At 42.8% G+C, this 16,878-nt stretch overlaps 1 protein-coding gene across 3 annotated transcripts in view; it reads right to left on the bottom strand.

Annotated features, from left to right (window-relative positions):
* LINGO1 (leucine rich repeat and Ig domain containing 1) overlaps nt 1-16,878 on the bottom strand; it is a 1,785,251-nt gene that overhangs the window by 839,430 nt on the left and 928,943 nt on the right. For all 3 annotated transcript variants that reach the window (XR_004536892.1, XM_033919604.1, XM_033919603.1), the window contains one exon: nt 8,897-8,939. The gene's annotated coding sequence lies outside the window, so the exon portion shown is untranslated. The remainder of the gene's footprint in view (nt 1-8,896; nt 8,940-16,878) is intronic.

The following is a 16,878-nucleotide window of genomic DNA, read 5'->3' as shown; positions in this document are numbered from 1 at the left end:
TCAACCTTTTCACACCTATGGACCGGCAGAAATAGAAGAATTATTCTGTGGACCGGCATCGGTCTGTGGACCGGCGGTTAAAGAACACGGGGCTAAGTCGTGGGCCAGACCCCGCCCATCTCTACCCAATCTCCACCCCAGACCCCGCCCCCATAATAGTACTAATTGCACCTTGCACGTCCCGTGCCTCATCTGGAAGCCTTCCCTCTGACGTTGCAACGTCAGAGAGAAGGCTTCCGGTTCAGGCGCAGGATGCCCGTAGGAGCCGCTGCCCGTGGCTTTGTGCACCGAATCAGTGAGGAAGAGGAAGCTGGCTCGAAGATAACGCCGCATCAATTGCACCGTGGGCCGGCGGTTGAAGAACACTTCACGTGCTGGCCCTGTGGACCGGCACTGGTCCATGGACCGGTGGTTGAAGAACACTGTCTTAGAATGTTGAATGCTTGAAGACTCCTCTGGGTGTCTCATCGTGGCAGAAGAATTTTGTGATACTATCACCTACACATGAGAATGTCCATATGGTCCAGGTCCACACACCATATCTGGTGTCATTTATAACTCGTCAACATGACTATTGCATTCATTGGATATTATAGGAATTACTGAGGTGTGGGTCCCTTTGGCTCATGTCATTTGCTTGCATATCTGCCCACAAGGGTATGTATGGTTTCCTACCACTCCTAAAGTGGAGAAAGATGGCTGGTAGTAATAAAGGTCGATTAAGGTAAAATGATGGTTTATGAAGATTTGAATATTCATTATGATTAATTAAATGAGTACACTTTGTTATCAGATTTTATAGTTAAATCATTTATTGATATATTTATTTCAGTTATATATCCCATCTTACCCAGGATCTCAGAACGGGTCACAGTAGTACATTCAGTGTGTTTGGGGTACAGGAGTAGTGGTACATTCTATATTGTAGGGTAGAAACAATACAATCATAACGTTTTAGAGGTACACGGCTAATCGTGCATTTGCAGTATACTGCTGGGAGGGAGAGGACAGAGGGCATTTGCAGCAAAAGGGTAAAGCATCGGGATGTATACATCAAATGTTGAGGGTGGGGAGGTTTGGAATGAGAACACACTCTTGGCTGGGGGCATTAGGTTTGAAGCAGGGATACTCAGTCAGTAGTGGTGGTAGCCATGGTATAAGATCCTGATTGGATTTACGTCGTGCCAAGTACTTGGTCGATAGCACCGAGGCCAGGTCCTTGAGGGAGAGGGAGTGTCCCTCATTGGACTATTGATGCGAGGAGGATAGAACACATTCGTAGTGATCAGCACATTGTTACTGGTAGTGTGCTGTTAGGTTAGAGTGCTGTTAGGGTTTATTCCCTAAGGTTTCAGTGCAGGAGTGCCGCGGTTTGGGAACAAGATGGTTTTTACTGCTTTTCAGAAAGGTAGTAGGTATTCTATAGCTCAGATGTCTGAGGGGAGCTGGCTCCATAGTTTTGCCACAGTGTGAGAAAAGGAACGTTTCTGGGCAGTTTCCATGTGGAGCTGGTGCGCTAGTGGAATGCACAGTCAACATTCGTGGTGTGATCCGAGTGGTCTGGTCATTTGGTAGATGGGGAGTTTTTCAGTTATATATCGGGAGGGGGGGGGTCTTGTTGCAGAAGCACTTGAAGGCGATAGTTAATTGTTTGAAGATGATCCATTTCCCTATGGGTAACCAGTGTGCTTTGGTTAGTGCTGGGGTGGTAGGATCGAAGGGACCATGGTTTTTTAGTAGCTGAATTGCGTCATTCTGGACTCTTTGTAGTCAACATTCTTTCGTAGGGAGGCTGACATATAAGTTGTTACAATTGTCCAAGCGTGAAAGCATGAAGGCGTATAGCTATTGGAAGAAGTCTGCTTCTGAGAAGTATTGTCATATATGCTTTAGCTGGCGTAGGTAGTAGAAAGATGAGGATACTACCTTGGAGATCTGTGCTGAAAATGAGAGGTTGGCATCAAGAATGATGCCTAGGCTGCATACTTAGTCTTTGGGTATGAGGGTGGTGTTATCCCAGATGAGGGAGGGTCAAGAGGTTATGCCGCTCTCTTTATGGATCCACAGTAGTTTGGTCTTGGATGAGTTTATCTGAAGTTTGTTTGATGTCATCCATGATTTGATCTTATCTAGGCAGGTTATCAGTTTACCAAGTTGGATATCCCATGCTGGACCCAGTGAGATATAGAGCTGAATGTCATCAGCGAATGAATGTATGTGGATCCCATGTCTTGTGGCAATTTCAATCACTAGTTTAATGTAGAGATTGAAGAGCCATGGGGATAGAAGCGCTCCTTGAGGTACTCCATATTTTGGTGAAGTTGGTGTTGACAAGTGGGAGTTGGTGAGAACGTGTCGTTGTCTGTTTGTCAGGAAGGATTTGAACCAGGATAGTGCTGTGTTGTTTATCCCCATCTCAGTTAGTCTGAAGAGTGGGATGTTGTGATCGAGTGTGTCGAACGAGGAGCACATCCGTGCCTTTGTCTAAGCAATTCCAACAGTCATCTAAGATGTCGAGTAAGACTGTCTCCGTGCTGTGGTGTTTACTGAAGCTTGATTGTTTCGTGGCCAGGATGTCATGGTTCAAGATTGTTGTCTCCAAGAGTTTTGATACAAATGGAAGGTTAGACACTGGTCTATAGCTGCTAGGGTTAGATAGGTCTAGGTTTGGTTTTGTCAGAAGGGATTTAGTTATGGTGCAATATTATTTATTATTACTTTATTATTAATTAATGGACAGTATATCATAAAACTTCTGCACAGTTTAGAATAAAGCAGCCATAAAATATCACAGATATGTTGACAAGTTTAAAGTTTATTTAAATCTTGATGATATGCTGCTTTTATAGTCAAAGCGGTTTCCAATTAATATAAAGTTTTTAAAAGATTTTTTTTAAAATAAAATAAAGGGAACAAATTCACAATTACCATACAGACACAACATGATACAGATGGACAAATGGGGAGAATGCATTGCATAAAATAAAAGAAAGGGGACCTAAAATAAATAACAGACATTTAAACAGTTAAAAGATAATGGCTGAAGAATTAACCATTACTGCTTAAAAGATTGAACAAAAAGATATGAAAAGCAATTGTACCTTTTTCAAGCTGCAAGTAGCTCAGAAATCTATTCCACATTGTCGGATCACAGATAGAAAAAGGCCAAGAACTAATGAAGTCTTTCCTTAAAGATGAGATAACCAACCAATTCTAGGAGCTCATACATCTCTGGGAGAATAATTTTCTTGCTAAACCTACACTGTTTTACAACTCAGAAAAAAAAATCACATTGAAATGGACATCTATATACAACTGGTAGCCAAGGCAAAGTAGAGAGCACTGGAGACACGTGATCAAATTGGTTTAAAACAAAGATGGACTGTGTTGCCACACTCTGAATAGCACTTACTAAGATGGTTAGCACCCATTGATAAATTCCCCACTTAATGGCAATACTTATGAAAAAAAAAACCATGCATAACATTATACACTTCCCCTTCCCTATTCGCGGTTTCGATGTTTGCGGTTTTGATTATCTGCAGTTTTTTTCCCCAGCCCCCCCCCCCCCAAGAAAAAACAGCCCCGGGACTTGGAGGGAGGCGATCAGAGGTGGTGGTGGGGGCAATCAGAGGCAGGCAATCAGAGGCGGCGGGAGGTGATCAGAAGCGGCAGGGGAGGCAATCAGAGGTGGAGGGAGGCGATCAGAGGTGGCAGGGGAGCGATCGGATGTGGCGTAGGACCAATCAGAGGTGGCCTGGGGGCGATTGGAGCATGGACCTTACCTGGTGGTCTAGCGGTGACATGGGGCAGGAGCAATCTTCCTACACTCCTTCCCCAAGCAGAGCTGTGCTGCGAGTTCCCGTGGTCTCACAAGACCACGGGAACTCGCAGCACGGCTCTGCATGGGGAAGGAGTGTAGGAAGATCGCTTCTGCTCCGCGTCACCGCTAGCCCACCAGGTAAGGTCCGGGGGTGGGTCAGAGCTGGCCAAAAGTTATTCGCAATTTTTCCCTATTCATGGGCTGGCTCTGCCCCTAACCCCTGCGAATAGGGAGGGAAGAAGTCTATACTCACACCACTGCACTCCTGTAACACTTAATCCACAATAACTATTTCAATAAAGCATATAAGAGTCTTATAATCATGTTGGCAATAACTTGGCCGCAACTTTATTTATTTTAACAAGAATTGAAATTATAATGAAATTCCATCATCACCCTTCTTCCTAGGTGGACCCAACTCTCCTCTTCCCCATGACCTAGATGCTCTGTGTCACCAAATCACAGTATATAATGTTCAATTCCAAGTATCCTATTTGCAAGACCAGCGGTGTCACTTGGCCTCACAGGTATCTGTGGTGGTGTCACACACAGTATACATCGTACCTCTTATACCCCTCCCCAAACTATTGGCCGCCGGGAAGGACAACCCCTCCATTTTTACAGACAGCTTTGACTACCCCCCCCTCCCCCCATATCACCACAGACTCGAGCACAGAACCACACAGAACTCTCTCAAAGGACCCCCAACTGCAACAAAACAAAAATCCATAATCGCCCACCGGCACATACACAATTGAGATGGGAAGGGAGGGCAAATTAAAACCACTGAAACAACCTCCCTCCTAAACCCAAATTCCCCAAGTCTCCCAACAGCCCACAACCTCCCTTATAACACCTCCACACAAACACCCTCTCTCTTCCACGGGTCTCCCGCCCACATCCAACCAATCAGCGACTCTCCCAAGTCACCTAACCCTTGTCTACCCTTCCCTAGCAACAAACCCCCAACACTACAATCCCACCAATCAACCACCTTATTCACACAAACACGCACACACACGCACTCTCCCCAAAAACTATCTAACTCAAATCATTACCCCCTTCTCCCCCTTCAATACTCCACTAATACAGTATGCCCGGCCAAAGTTATCAGCCCATTGAATATATCAGTGGGCTTCCCTAAGCAAAACAAACACTATGTAAAAAGCTACAACAAAAGCACTTCAAACACTAAGTCATACACAGCAACCAAATAAAACGGCAAAAATCTATATAGTAGAGCGTAATTACAAAATCATGACCTTCACAGAAAGATAAGCAAAACCTTTCACAGCAAAAAGCTTGTGTAAACAAGTGTGCTTTCAGACATTTTCTAAATCTTACTCAGATCCAATGAGAGGGCATTCCAAAGAGTAGACCCTCTACATAAAAAATTGAAGATCAATATTCATTCATCTTCATTTGATGAAAAACACAGAATATCAAGCTGTAATTTGGCTGCAGAGCTTAAAGCTTGTAACAGTCGGTAAATTCATAAAGCATTTGCAATTGCTAAGGGTGCGCTTTCATTCAAGGCTTTATGAATTAAAATCTTAAACTTCACTGTCTAGATTATAGGTAGCCAGTGTAGCTCTCAAAATTGGAGGCATGTCCATGGCAGGAGCATGGGTGGTCAGGGGCTTTCACTAAAGATGTGCCATACTGGGACAGACTGAAGGCCTATCAAGCCTAGTATCCTGTTTCCAACAGTGGCCAACCCAATTCACAAGTACCTGGCAAGATCCTAAAGAGTAAAACAGATTTTATGCTGCTTATTTTAGGATTAAGCAGTGGATTTCCCCACATCTTTCTTAATAATGGTTTACAAACTTCTCTTTTAGGAAGTGATCCAACCTTTTTTTAAACCCTGCAAAGCTAACTGCTTTCACCACATTCTCTGGCAACAAATTCCCGAGTTTACACATTGAGTGAAGAAATATTTTCTCCAGTTTGTTTTAAATTTATGAGGTAGACCTTCAAAATGTTTCTGCACTTTATTTTTTTTAAACACTATTTATTAAATATCTCAAAAGCAAAATTACATCAGTACCCGCAAGGTGAGCCGGCTTGCCTGACTCACTAGTCACATGACATTCTACGACACACCCTCTCACTACTTCTCCCGCCCCAACTGTTTCCCATGAAAATATGAAAGTGTGGAAACTTTTTGAAGAACCCTTGTATTACTTATTAGTTTCATTACATGAAGCTATTATACAATTCAAGTGACTCGCGCCTAACTTATGCACCCGGATTTATACCAGGTTTCAATTGGTATAAATCTTCGCGCCTAGAGTTGGGTGCAAATCCCAGTGGTACATGTTATTCTGCGTTCTGTTTTTAGAATAGCGCGTCAAATGGATTTTTTTCAGCGCTCAAATTTGGGCGCCATTTACTGAATCTACTCGTAGTCCACAACTACTCCTGCCTCGGAGCAGATGTAACTTTGTGCAAGAGCTTCTGGTTAGACTACTTCAGAAGAGGTACATAGAATTTTATTTTGCCTTTATTAAGAGAAGTGCCTTTCCTTCCTACTTCATTATAAAATTGCTTCCATTGTGACTTACAAGGTTGATTTTGCTTTTTCTCCCATTCAGGGTCTTGTAAAGTGCATGCAGCAAAATACATTATTCATCATGCATCTGCTAAGAATGCATGCTATCTTATAGTTGTTTAGATTACTTCCCTGAAATTCTTCTGCGCGGATGGGAGGAGTTAGATTTAGAAGAATATCAAATAAATTGCCTCTCATGTACCACAGAGTAAGGATATACATTTCTGTTTTATGTGAATTTGTGTTATTCTTTGTCATTTTAGTTCAACACATATCAAGCAAAACCTTACAATGGAAAGAAAAAACCACCTCATAATAAAATGAAAATTATCAATTTTAACCCCGTAGAATATGGAAGGATGATAATGCAATGAAATCATACTAAGAAGGTTGGGACTGACCCAAATCCCACCTAAGCACATATGCTTTTCCTTGAACACAATTTCAGCCATCTGTTCCTTCCTGAATAACATTTAGAAGACCTACAGTGGAAGCAAAACGAAGGAGCTCTTTTACTAATTGCATTAAGCTTTCTTACATGGAAGGCTAATCCCTAACGTAGTACCATGAGACTACAGCTAGGGGTCATGTGGCCATTTTTAGAGCCAGAGCTGGAGATGTGGGAGCAAAGCGAGATAACTCCTGCCCGGCCCTCAATAGCACCAACAATCACCTCTTGTTAAGGTACAAGGGTAATGGTGGGGAGGGGGTAGCAGGGAGATGAGGAAGGTGATGAGTGGGGTTTTGTTAGGGGTAAGACCTATGGTCTTGTGTTAATCAGGAGTTTGGGAGACTAGAGGTGGGAGGGAAGGGCGGGGACTTGCATCAGGGGAGTTACAGGGTAGGGAATTGGATGTTGGGGGAGGGAAACAGAAGGGAGGTGGACAGGGGGTATTAGATGGGGAGCTCCAACTTGGCATGTCTGATCAGTATTATTTATTTTAGCAAGACTCATACCGATACACTTTAACATGGTTCATACAGTATGGCTCTGATCCAAGAGAAATCCAACGAGTCTGCAGTGATTGTCGAACAACAAAAACAAAACAGAACTGCAGAAGTAATGTACAAAGCGCCAAGTCTTTTATTGAAATCAATAAAACATGGTTTTTTCAAAGAACGGGTCACTTTAGGTTTGAGACCTGGACCCGACACGGTCCATGTTTCGATAAACACTTCTTCCTCAGGGGTCCGAGACGTTTTAAATCTCAATTGTGGAGAACCATTTGAAGTGCAGCTGGACTGAAACAGCGTAATTGATGGACCGAGAACGGAGTCCTGTAGTAATCCACCACAGTGTAATACTGAAAACGAAAGTTCTGTGCACTAAATGCAGGGCAGACGCTAGGCATACCTCCTGCATTTTACCACACAGGTATTTTTCCTTTTAATGCACAGTAAGTGCAAAACCTTACCACACTTTAGTAAAAGGATCTGAAAGTATGAACTGAAAATTGGATATTTAAGGCAGTTCATAGACAACGGCGCAAAAGACAAAAGCGCGCGCCGACAATTGAGCGCAGTGCGCACCGCTGCGCCGCTCTAAATTACAGTTTTTAGGTGCTCCGACGGGGGGTTTTGTTGGGGAGCCCCCCCAGTTTACTTAATAGACATCGTGCCGGCGTTATGGGGGGTTGTAACCCTCCACATTTTACTGTAAACTGAACTTTTTCCCTAAAAACAGGGAAAAAGTGAAGTTTTCAGTAAAATGTGGGAGGTTACAACCCCCCAAACCCCCCACAACGCCCCCACAATGCGGCGCAATGTCTATTAAGTAAAGTGGGGGGTTCCCCCCCACGCCCCCCCCGTCGGAGCACTAAAAACAGTAATTTAGAGCGGCGCGGCGGTGCGCGCTGTGCTCAATTGTCTGGGCGCGCCTTTGTCCCGGCATGCTTTTGACCTGACATCATTTAAGGCTGCTTAAAAAACTTAAGCAAGGAGTCTACGCCCTCCCTGCAGCTATAAAAACAGCCACATTGGCAACAATCGGACAATGATATTTTAACAGAATGTACAGTACTAATCTGACCACCATCACCTGAAGAATACCATGGGAAACTGGCCCTTCTCAGGAGAGCAGTACAAAAGAGACATAATTTGACAGCATAGTGCAGGACTTGGTGCACAGCAGGAATTGATACCTGTCGTTTGAAATCTTATAAAGCATCCCCCCAATGCACAATGACCAACATGCTATTATTTACTGGCTTTTATTTTTATTTCTAAAGTTTATAGACCGCCTATAACTAAGCGGTTAACAAGAAAAAACATTCACAATAGTTCACGAGAGCAAAGTTAAACATTTTGGTTACAATATATAACATAACACCCTTGGAACAACCTCACAACCATTAAATTATATCACAGTAATCATAGTTCAGCTGAATCCACACCAAAAAAATTCAGAAAAAGGCCTCAACATATAGTTCGGTTTTTAACATTTTCCTGAACTTTAGACCTCAGAAATCATTCAGCGGTATAACGATGAGATTTGCAGATCATTAGTAAATGGTACTTACAGGGTAGGAAGTCTTAAAGGATTCTCCAGCTGACAAAAGAAACCTACAAAAATTAAGCAAAAAGAAACCTTGATTAGAACAATCCTTCCTTCTCAGCAGTCATATGACATTATATATCTATAGTTATAATCCCTAATTTACCCCTTCTTTTACAAAGGTGCGCTACGCTTTTTAGCGCGCGCTAAACGCTAACGCATGCATGTTATCCTATGGACACGTTAGCACACATGTTGATTTAGCGCATGCTAAATCCACGCTAAAACGCTTAGGGCTCCTTTTACAAAGGTACGCTAGCGTTTTTAGCTCACGCTATAGTGCGCGCGACCCGAAAAACTACCGCCTGCTCAAGAGGAGGCGGTAGCGGCTAGCGTGCGCTATTCCGCGTGTTAAGGCCCTAACACACCTTTGTAAAAGGAGCCCTTAGTGCGCCTTTGTAAAAGAAGGCTTTAATTTAATTGTGAGACATTAACCCAAAATAAATCCCAAAATCTGGGGGGGGGGAAGCACAACCAACCAAAAATGTATTTCCATGGGTGCACCCCTAATCTTCTTTTTTCATATTCATACTGTATAAACCACTTGCCTTGAGTTTAGTCTCCCATCTGTTTATCCCAGCGCACTCTATACCACCCATCTTGTCCCCATCTAATATCTGCATTTGACTCCCTCGGCTATAGGATAAGTTGTACTGCATTATAGCAAAGCATTAGTGTCGTATCTAGCCCCCTCTTTTACTAACGCGTAGCGTGGGTTTTAACGCCGGAGGCGCTGGTAACCGCTCCGGCGCTCATAGAATTCCTAAGAGCGTCTGAGCAGTTACTGCCGCTGCCGGCGCTAAAATCCGCACTGCGCATTCGTAAAAAAAAGGGGGTATGTTATTTGAATGTTCTTTATTAGATGCTTCATAAGTATTTTGCCTCCCTTTTAGTATGTATTATATCTGGATTTTAGAACGAGGGACAGAGGTTCAAATCTCATTTCAGCTTATTATACTATTAAACTTATTATACCTAAATATACTGTATAAGCCACCTTCAAATTTAAAGGCTATACCGGGTGGCGCTATTTAACACATTTATAAATGATCTGGAAATTGGAACAAGTAAGTGATTAAATTTGCAGATGACATGAATCTATTCAAAGTTATGTTATTAAAACACATGCAGCCTATGAAAAAATTGCAGGAAGACCGGGCTTCCAAATGGCAGATTAAATTTAATGTGGACAAATGCAAAGTGAAACACATTGAAAAGAAGAATCTCAAATCATAGTTTCCAAATGCTAGGGTCAACTTTATTTATTTATTTATTATCTTAGATCTTAGATTTATCAATCACCTTTTCAAGAAGATTTAGGTACTTTAAAATATTTTCTCCATCTGTCCCAGCAGGCTCACAATCTCACTGTGGTATCTGGAATGGAGTGTCAGCACCCAAGAAAAGGATCTAGTAGTTGTCATTGTAGACAGTACACTAACGGCCTCTTGTACAAAGCTGTGCTGGCGGCTGCCACGCGGCAACAACCCCGAAGCCCTTTAAATCTCTATGTGCTTCGGGGCCACTAGCGTGGCTTTGTAAGAGAGGCCCGTAAGGGCTAGATCAGGGGTAGGCAATTCCGGTCCTCGAGGGCCGGAATCCAGTCGGGTTTTCAGGATTTCTCCAATGAATATGCATGAGATCTATTTCCATGCACTGCTTTCAATGCATATTCATTGGGGAAATCCTGAAAACCCAACTGGATTCCGGCCCTCGAGGACCGGAGTTGCCCACCCCTGGGCTAGATTCACTAAGCCCACCGATCATGTCCCGACCACTTAGCGACCCCCCGACCCGATTCACTAACCTTTCTCCAGAGCATATCCGCATCCGATCCGCGTATGCAAATGAGGGGAAACAGCATGCAAAGTAGGAAAGGCCTCGATTCACCAAAGAACCGACTGGGCTGAGGACCAACTGGACTGGGCTGAGGACCAGTTGCTCACTTCCTTTCCTGCTCTCTGCCGCCCTGCCTGCCCCTCTGTTCAAGCAGTACACGTCTCCAAACATATGACAGGACAGTTTCTACAGGTGCTCTCGAAGCAAAAACAGAGGGAAGTGAGCGCAACACAACTTATAAAGATACATGGGACTCCTGCAGTAGAGGGCAGCGTTGACCTCTGTGCGAGCCCGTGGTTTTAACCTGTGGGTTTAAAGCGGGGCTGCACTAAGGTCAGTTCCAAAACACGGCGCAGCACAGCCCCGCTTTAAACCCACGTGTTAAAACAACGGGCTCGCGAGTAACCGGAAGGTTTCTGAATGCCGGAATGACTAAAGAGAGGGGAGAGGCGCTGGTCTGCTGGACTGGGCTCAAGGAGGGAGCGCGTGGACTTCCTATAAGCCATGTCTGTTTTTTTCCAGCTCGTCCTTACGCGGAGAGCATGCGCAGACCATCTACAGGCAAAGAAGATGGTCTGCGCATATGTCTGCAGTGATCTGTGTCGTCAGTGTGGGGCGAGACTCCAATTGCTACCCCATTTCCATGATGATGCGTCGTGGATTGCTCAGCCAGGAAGACTCGGCCACGAACCGGACAAGCAAAAGGAGGTTAGTGAATCTGGCCCTAAATTCTTGTGCCCCGTATGCAATGGTGGCCAAAAAAGCAAATAGGATGCTAGACATTATTAGGAAAGGAATGTTAAATAAACCCAAGAATACATAATGCCTCTGTACTGCTCCACGGTGTGATCTCACCTTGAGTATTGCGTTCAATTTTGGTTGCCATATCTCAAAAAAGATATAAGGGAGTTAGAAAAGGTTCAAAAAAGAGTGACCAAAATGATAAAGGGGATGGAACTCCTCTTATATGAGGAAACGTTAAAGAGGTAAGGGCTCTTCAGCTTGAAAAAGAGACGGCCGAGGGGAGATATGATTGAGATTTACAAAATCCTGAGTAGTGTAGAATGGGTGAAAGTGAAACGACTTTTTACTCTTTCAAAAATTACAAAGACAAGTTACTTGGAAATACTTTTAAAACAAATAGGAGGAAATATTTTTGCAATCAACAAACAATTATTAGGTACTCACTATACCGCAATTCCAGTTGGTTTTACGATGATTATGTTTGTAGTTTTGAAAGTTGCTTAGGACTAGGCAGGTTGGAATTTTTTAACTACATAAAATGATGTGCAATCTAGATTCCAACATATAGAAAAGACCACCATATTGGGATAGAACAAGACACAATCAACTCATATACATCCATAGAAAATTTCTGTGCTCTCAACGCACATACCCAGAGAGCCACCCACAAGATAATTTCATTAAAAACTTGTAAAAAAAAATATATTTTTAAGGCCTTCTTGAAGCTAGAAAGGTTGAGAGACTCCTAATAGGTTGAGGCAGGGTATTCTAGAATTTGGGGGCAACAAAGAATAAAGCTGATTATCTGGAGGGGGGGGTGGAACCAGCCGATTGGCATCTAGGAAGTGTAAAGATCTTGCTGGGATATAGGCCAATGTCAGGGTGGAGGGGTAGGATGAAGTTCCTATGAGCGTCAGAACATTTAGTACTCCAGGCCATGGTAGAAACCTCTACCGCGGCTTCATAAAAGAAGGTTTAATGTTAGTGAAAGGGTATTTTTTAACCAATGAATGAAAGAGCTCGGGCACAAAGTGCTACATTGCTATTTTTCCGAGGCTTTTTCCTTCCAATATTTTGCAAGATTAAATATTTTTATAGATACAATATATTCTGCAGAAACATCATTTTTGAAGTTTTTGTTGATATCTTTTTGCTTTGGCTCATCTTCACTGTTCTCTAATTTTTACTGTATATTGGCTCTTATAAAATTGGCTTCTTTTTATGAAGACAAAAGTACAGGCATACTGCCATTTCACACCTACTTATATTCATTCTAGGAAACGCTATTCATGGGGGTTGGAGCTATATAGGCAAGCTCTTGAATTTTCAAAAAGTTCAGAGTTTTGACATTTTTATGGCTTGTAGCAAGTAGGTGGCTCTAGAAAAGTAACAGTAAAAGTAAATCGATATATATCTTTAAACTCTGCAAAGGGAAAATTACTATTCAAGAATTCAAAGCGCATAGTAGATGCTAGGAAGTCTTATCTGGATCATATAAATTTTCAATGACTATAAAATGGAAGCACCCAGGGATAAAGATGAGCAAGTTGGTTTCATGACCAAGGAAGATTTTCAGTGTAGTTAAAGACAGTCCCTTTCAATAATTTTATTGCAAAACATATTTCACATGCGGATTGTACATTATGGTTTGAATCTAAGCTGCAATAATGATGCTGCCATGGGTAAATGCACCAAAGTCCATTCAATTCCTATGGGCTTGGATACCGTGGCATCATCACTACCATGGCTTTGTAAATGTTAAAGGATTTTCCATCTCCATGCAGTTCAGTTACTGTTATTCTGTCTTCCCAGAATGGATTGGTTCTCTAGCTCTGGTTACCTTTTCCTCCTAGTATTGAGCCGTTATCTTCTCAGCCAGACCTCAGGACACATCTAGCCAATCAGGTTTTCACAAAGACTATGCATGACATAAATCTAAGTGTACTGCTTCCATTTTATGGAAATCGGTATCATGCATGTTCATTGTGGATATTCTAAACAAAAAAATTGACTGGATGCTGCTCTAGTCCTTGAAACTTTGCTTTCCCAGAATGCAATGTGCCAACATGTCTGGTTCTTGATACGCTGACCTTCAACATGGTTTAGTTCCTGATATCTCAACCTCCCAGAATGCATCAGATGGCATAAGCTGACCACCCTGAATCTAATAAAATACAGTGGAACCTTGGTTTGCGAGCATAATTTGACGCATGCTCGTAAACCAAAGTGCTCATATATCAAAGCGAGTTTCCCCATAGAAGTAAGGGAAACTCGCTTGATTGGTTTCTCTTCCCCCTTCCCGGGACCACCGGTGTTGCTCCACCCCACCCATCTCATAAAGACCCCCCTCACCCCCTGGCACGTTTCCATGATGCAGGGTTCCACATTAGGAGTAAGTAACCATCCAGGAAAAGGATCTAGGTGTGCAGTGGCGGCTAAGAACACAAATGGAATGTTAGGAATTATCAGGAAAGGCATGAAAAACAAATATGAGAATGGCTCTGGAATGAGAGGGCAGAGGATGAAGTTAAGAGGTGATAGGCTCAGGAGTAATCTAAGGAAATACTTTTTTACAGAAAGGGTGGTAAGATGCGTGGAACAGTCTCCCGGAAGAGGTGGTGGAGACAAGAGACGGTGTCTGAATTCAAGAAGGCGTGAGATAGGCACCTGGGATCTCTTAGAGAGAGGAAGAGATAATGGGCAGACTGGATGGGCCCTTTGGCCTTTATCTGCCATCATGTTACAATGTTTCTATAACTGTAAAGTTCTATGACATCACAATGCAGTTGTAAAGAGCCTTAGCCAATAGGGAGAGGAGGAAACAGTGGATGCTGTAGATGGGCAGACTGGACGGGCCCTTTGGCCTTTAACTGCCATCATGTTACAATGTTTCTATAACTGTAAAGTTCTATGACATCACAATGCAGTTGTAAAGAGCCTTAGCCAATAGGGAGAGGAGGAAACAGTGGAAGCTGTAGATGGGCAGACTGGATGGGCCCTTTGGCCTTTATCTGCCATCATGCTTCTATGTTTAAATCAAGCTGTGTGCCTGCCCCCTCTCCAGTGAATATGCTGTGTGGGGCAAAAAACTGGTCAGGCAGTGATGCCTGTGTCTCAACTGTTCTGCTGCCTCTCCCTTCCTATCGCATACAGCTCCCTTGGGGGTTCTGCATCGCAAATGCATCACTCTGCACGTCTTTGAATTAAAGGATAACTGCTAATTATTTGACCTACTTTTTGTAGCTCACTTCTCATTTTGTCGACTGTCCCCGAGGTGTCCGCTCTATTGCAGATCATCATATCATCTTCTAAAAGGCAAATTTTCCCATCTAACCCTTTGGCAACATTGCTCACACAGATATTAAAGAAATTCTGCCTCAGTGGCAGCAATAAATATAAAGATAAATGTAAAAAAAAAAAGAGAGATAGAAGAATAGCAGAGGAGAGATGAAGAAATATGAGGCAAAGGTAGACAGAGAGAGGAAGCAAAAGTAGCCAAAAAAGGGAAATGATTTGAAAAAGGAAAAGGCAAGGCAAGGAGCGTCCACAGAAAGCAGGGCTGATAAGAGACAACCAATCGTACCTTTACCAACAGATTTTCTTCATCTATTAAAAGGATAAGGAACCATAGTAATGGCTTACTGTGATGTAAACTAAGAAACTGTTAACTGATTTTTTTTTTGCAGGGGTGTCAAAGTCGGTCCTCGAGGGCCACAATCCTGCCGGGTTTTCAGGATTTCCCCAATGAATACGCATGAGATCTATTTGCATGCATGGCTTTCAATGCATATTCATTGGGGAAATCCTGAAAACCCGACTGGAATACGGCTCTCGAGGACCGGAGTTTCCTATTCCTGATTTAAACCATCAAAGAATAAAGAGTAGCATCAGAACACTACCTATCGTGTCTCCCAAATGAACATGTCTCCCTAATCCTACTGCAAAAATATGTTTCACCACTTAAATCGCAAGCAATGGAGTGGAAATATCCTATACAGACTGGTGGACTAGGATGCATTTCAAAAAGATCCTTTAATTCATCCAAAAAGTAACTCAGTGACTCGCCAGGTACATGTTTTGGGCCCAGATGGCCTGCCTCAGTAGTTTTACAAATCTCATGGTTGATACAAATAGATTGGTCCACATAAAGGCATCCACTCAAATCGTGGGTACAAAACTGTGGATGACTGAACGCTCCGTAGTAAATGCTGGAGCCCAGTCGATTCCGTGCGCGTTTTATTGAGTTACTTTTTGGATGAATTAAACGATCTTTTTGAAATACACCTGAGTCTACCAGTCTGTATAGGACATTTCCACTCCTTTGCTTACGATCTTGTGTTTGTGGATTTGACTCTCCTGTTTTATACTTCACCACTTAAATCTGCATTACAGTTTTTGTCCCAAAATGTTTGAAAAACATTTTTTTTTATATTGAATCAATTTTAATTTTTAAACAAAAAATCCAGCCAACAAAACACCAATATCCAAAAAACAACAGAAAGAAAACCAAATGCAAAGCAGCCAGATCCAACAATCCCAACCCTAACCCATTCCACCCCCAATCCCCTGATCCAGAAGCAAAGAAAAAACAAAAGACTCTTATAGTCCACTGTCAAGAAATTATAGCGAAACCCAGCACCCCCCCAAAAAAAAAATTAAAAAAATTAACTTCCTGCCAAGAACCTCTGGTGCCCCCGCGAGAACAGCATAGAGAGCTCCAGCCCTGGAGAGGTTACAAAGAATTCAAAATGACACTCCGAGCCCTTGGTGATAGAGATTGGAGATAGGAGTCCCAAATCTGAAGAAACTGTCGCTTTCGTCGCAAGCTGCGACACACATCCCTTCGTTCCAGCAGCAGCAGAGCATGCAAACGATTCCTCCAAGCCCGAAAGGAGTGTAAAGTGTTGAAAAACATTTTTTTTCACATAAAGCATCCCAACTCCCAAAGAAACCACAAAGATGCATTTATATGTGGTACAGATGAAAGAGAGAAACATCAGCATTTCAACTGGAACAGGATCATGGGGCCTCTTATAGCACACAGCTATTCCAGTACCCATTTCACCGATCTCAAGCAGATATAATCATTTGTTTCTCCTCCCCCCCTCCTTAATCTGTTGAATAACTTAATATGAGCAATATTGGAGTTTCAGCTCAATCATAATCAACTTCAAAACACAACATTGTGTGAGATTCTACTCCAGGGCTGTACGAATTACACTCCCGACGCACGGGACAGCTACTATACTGACCCTTCTTGGTGTTTCAGTCTGTGGACCTGCCTCGGGGGTCTCACTAGCACATGCATTTGTAAGACGGCGTCTCGCTCAAAAGGGATTTCACTCCAGCGCTGTGGCTTATTTT

Source organism: Geotrypetes seraphini, chromosome 14, assembly GCF_902459505.1.
Source record: "Geotrypetes seraphini chromosome 14, aGeoSer1.1, whole genome shotgun sequence".
Classification (NCBI taxonomy): Eukaryota; Metazoa; Chordata; class Amphibia; order Gymnophiona; family Dermophiidae; genus Geotrypetes; species Geotrypetes seraphini.
Note: the sequence above shows the minus strand (reverse complement) of the source record. Positions and strands in the feature narration are given on the sequence as shown.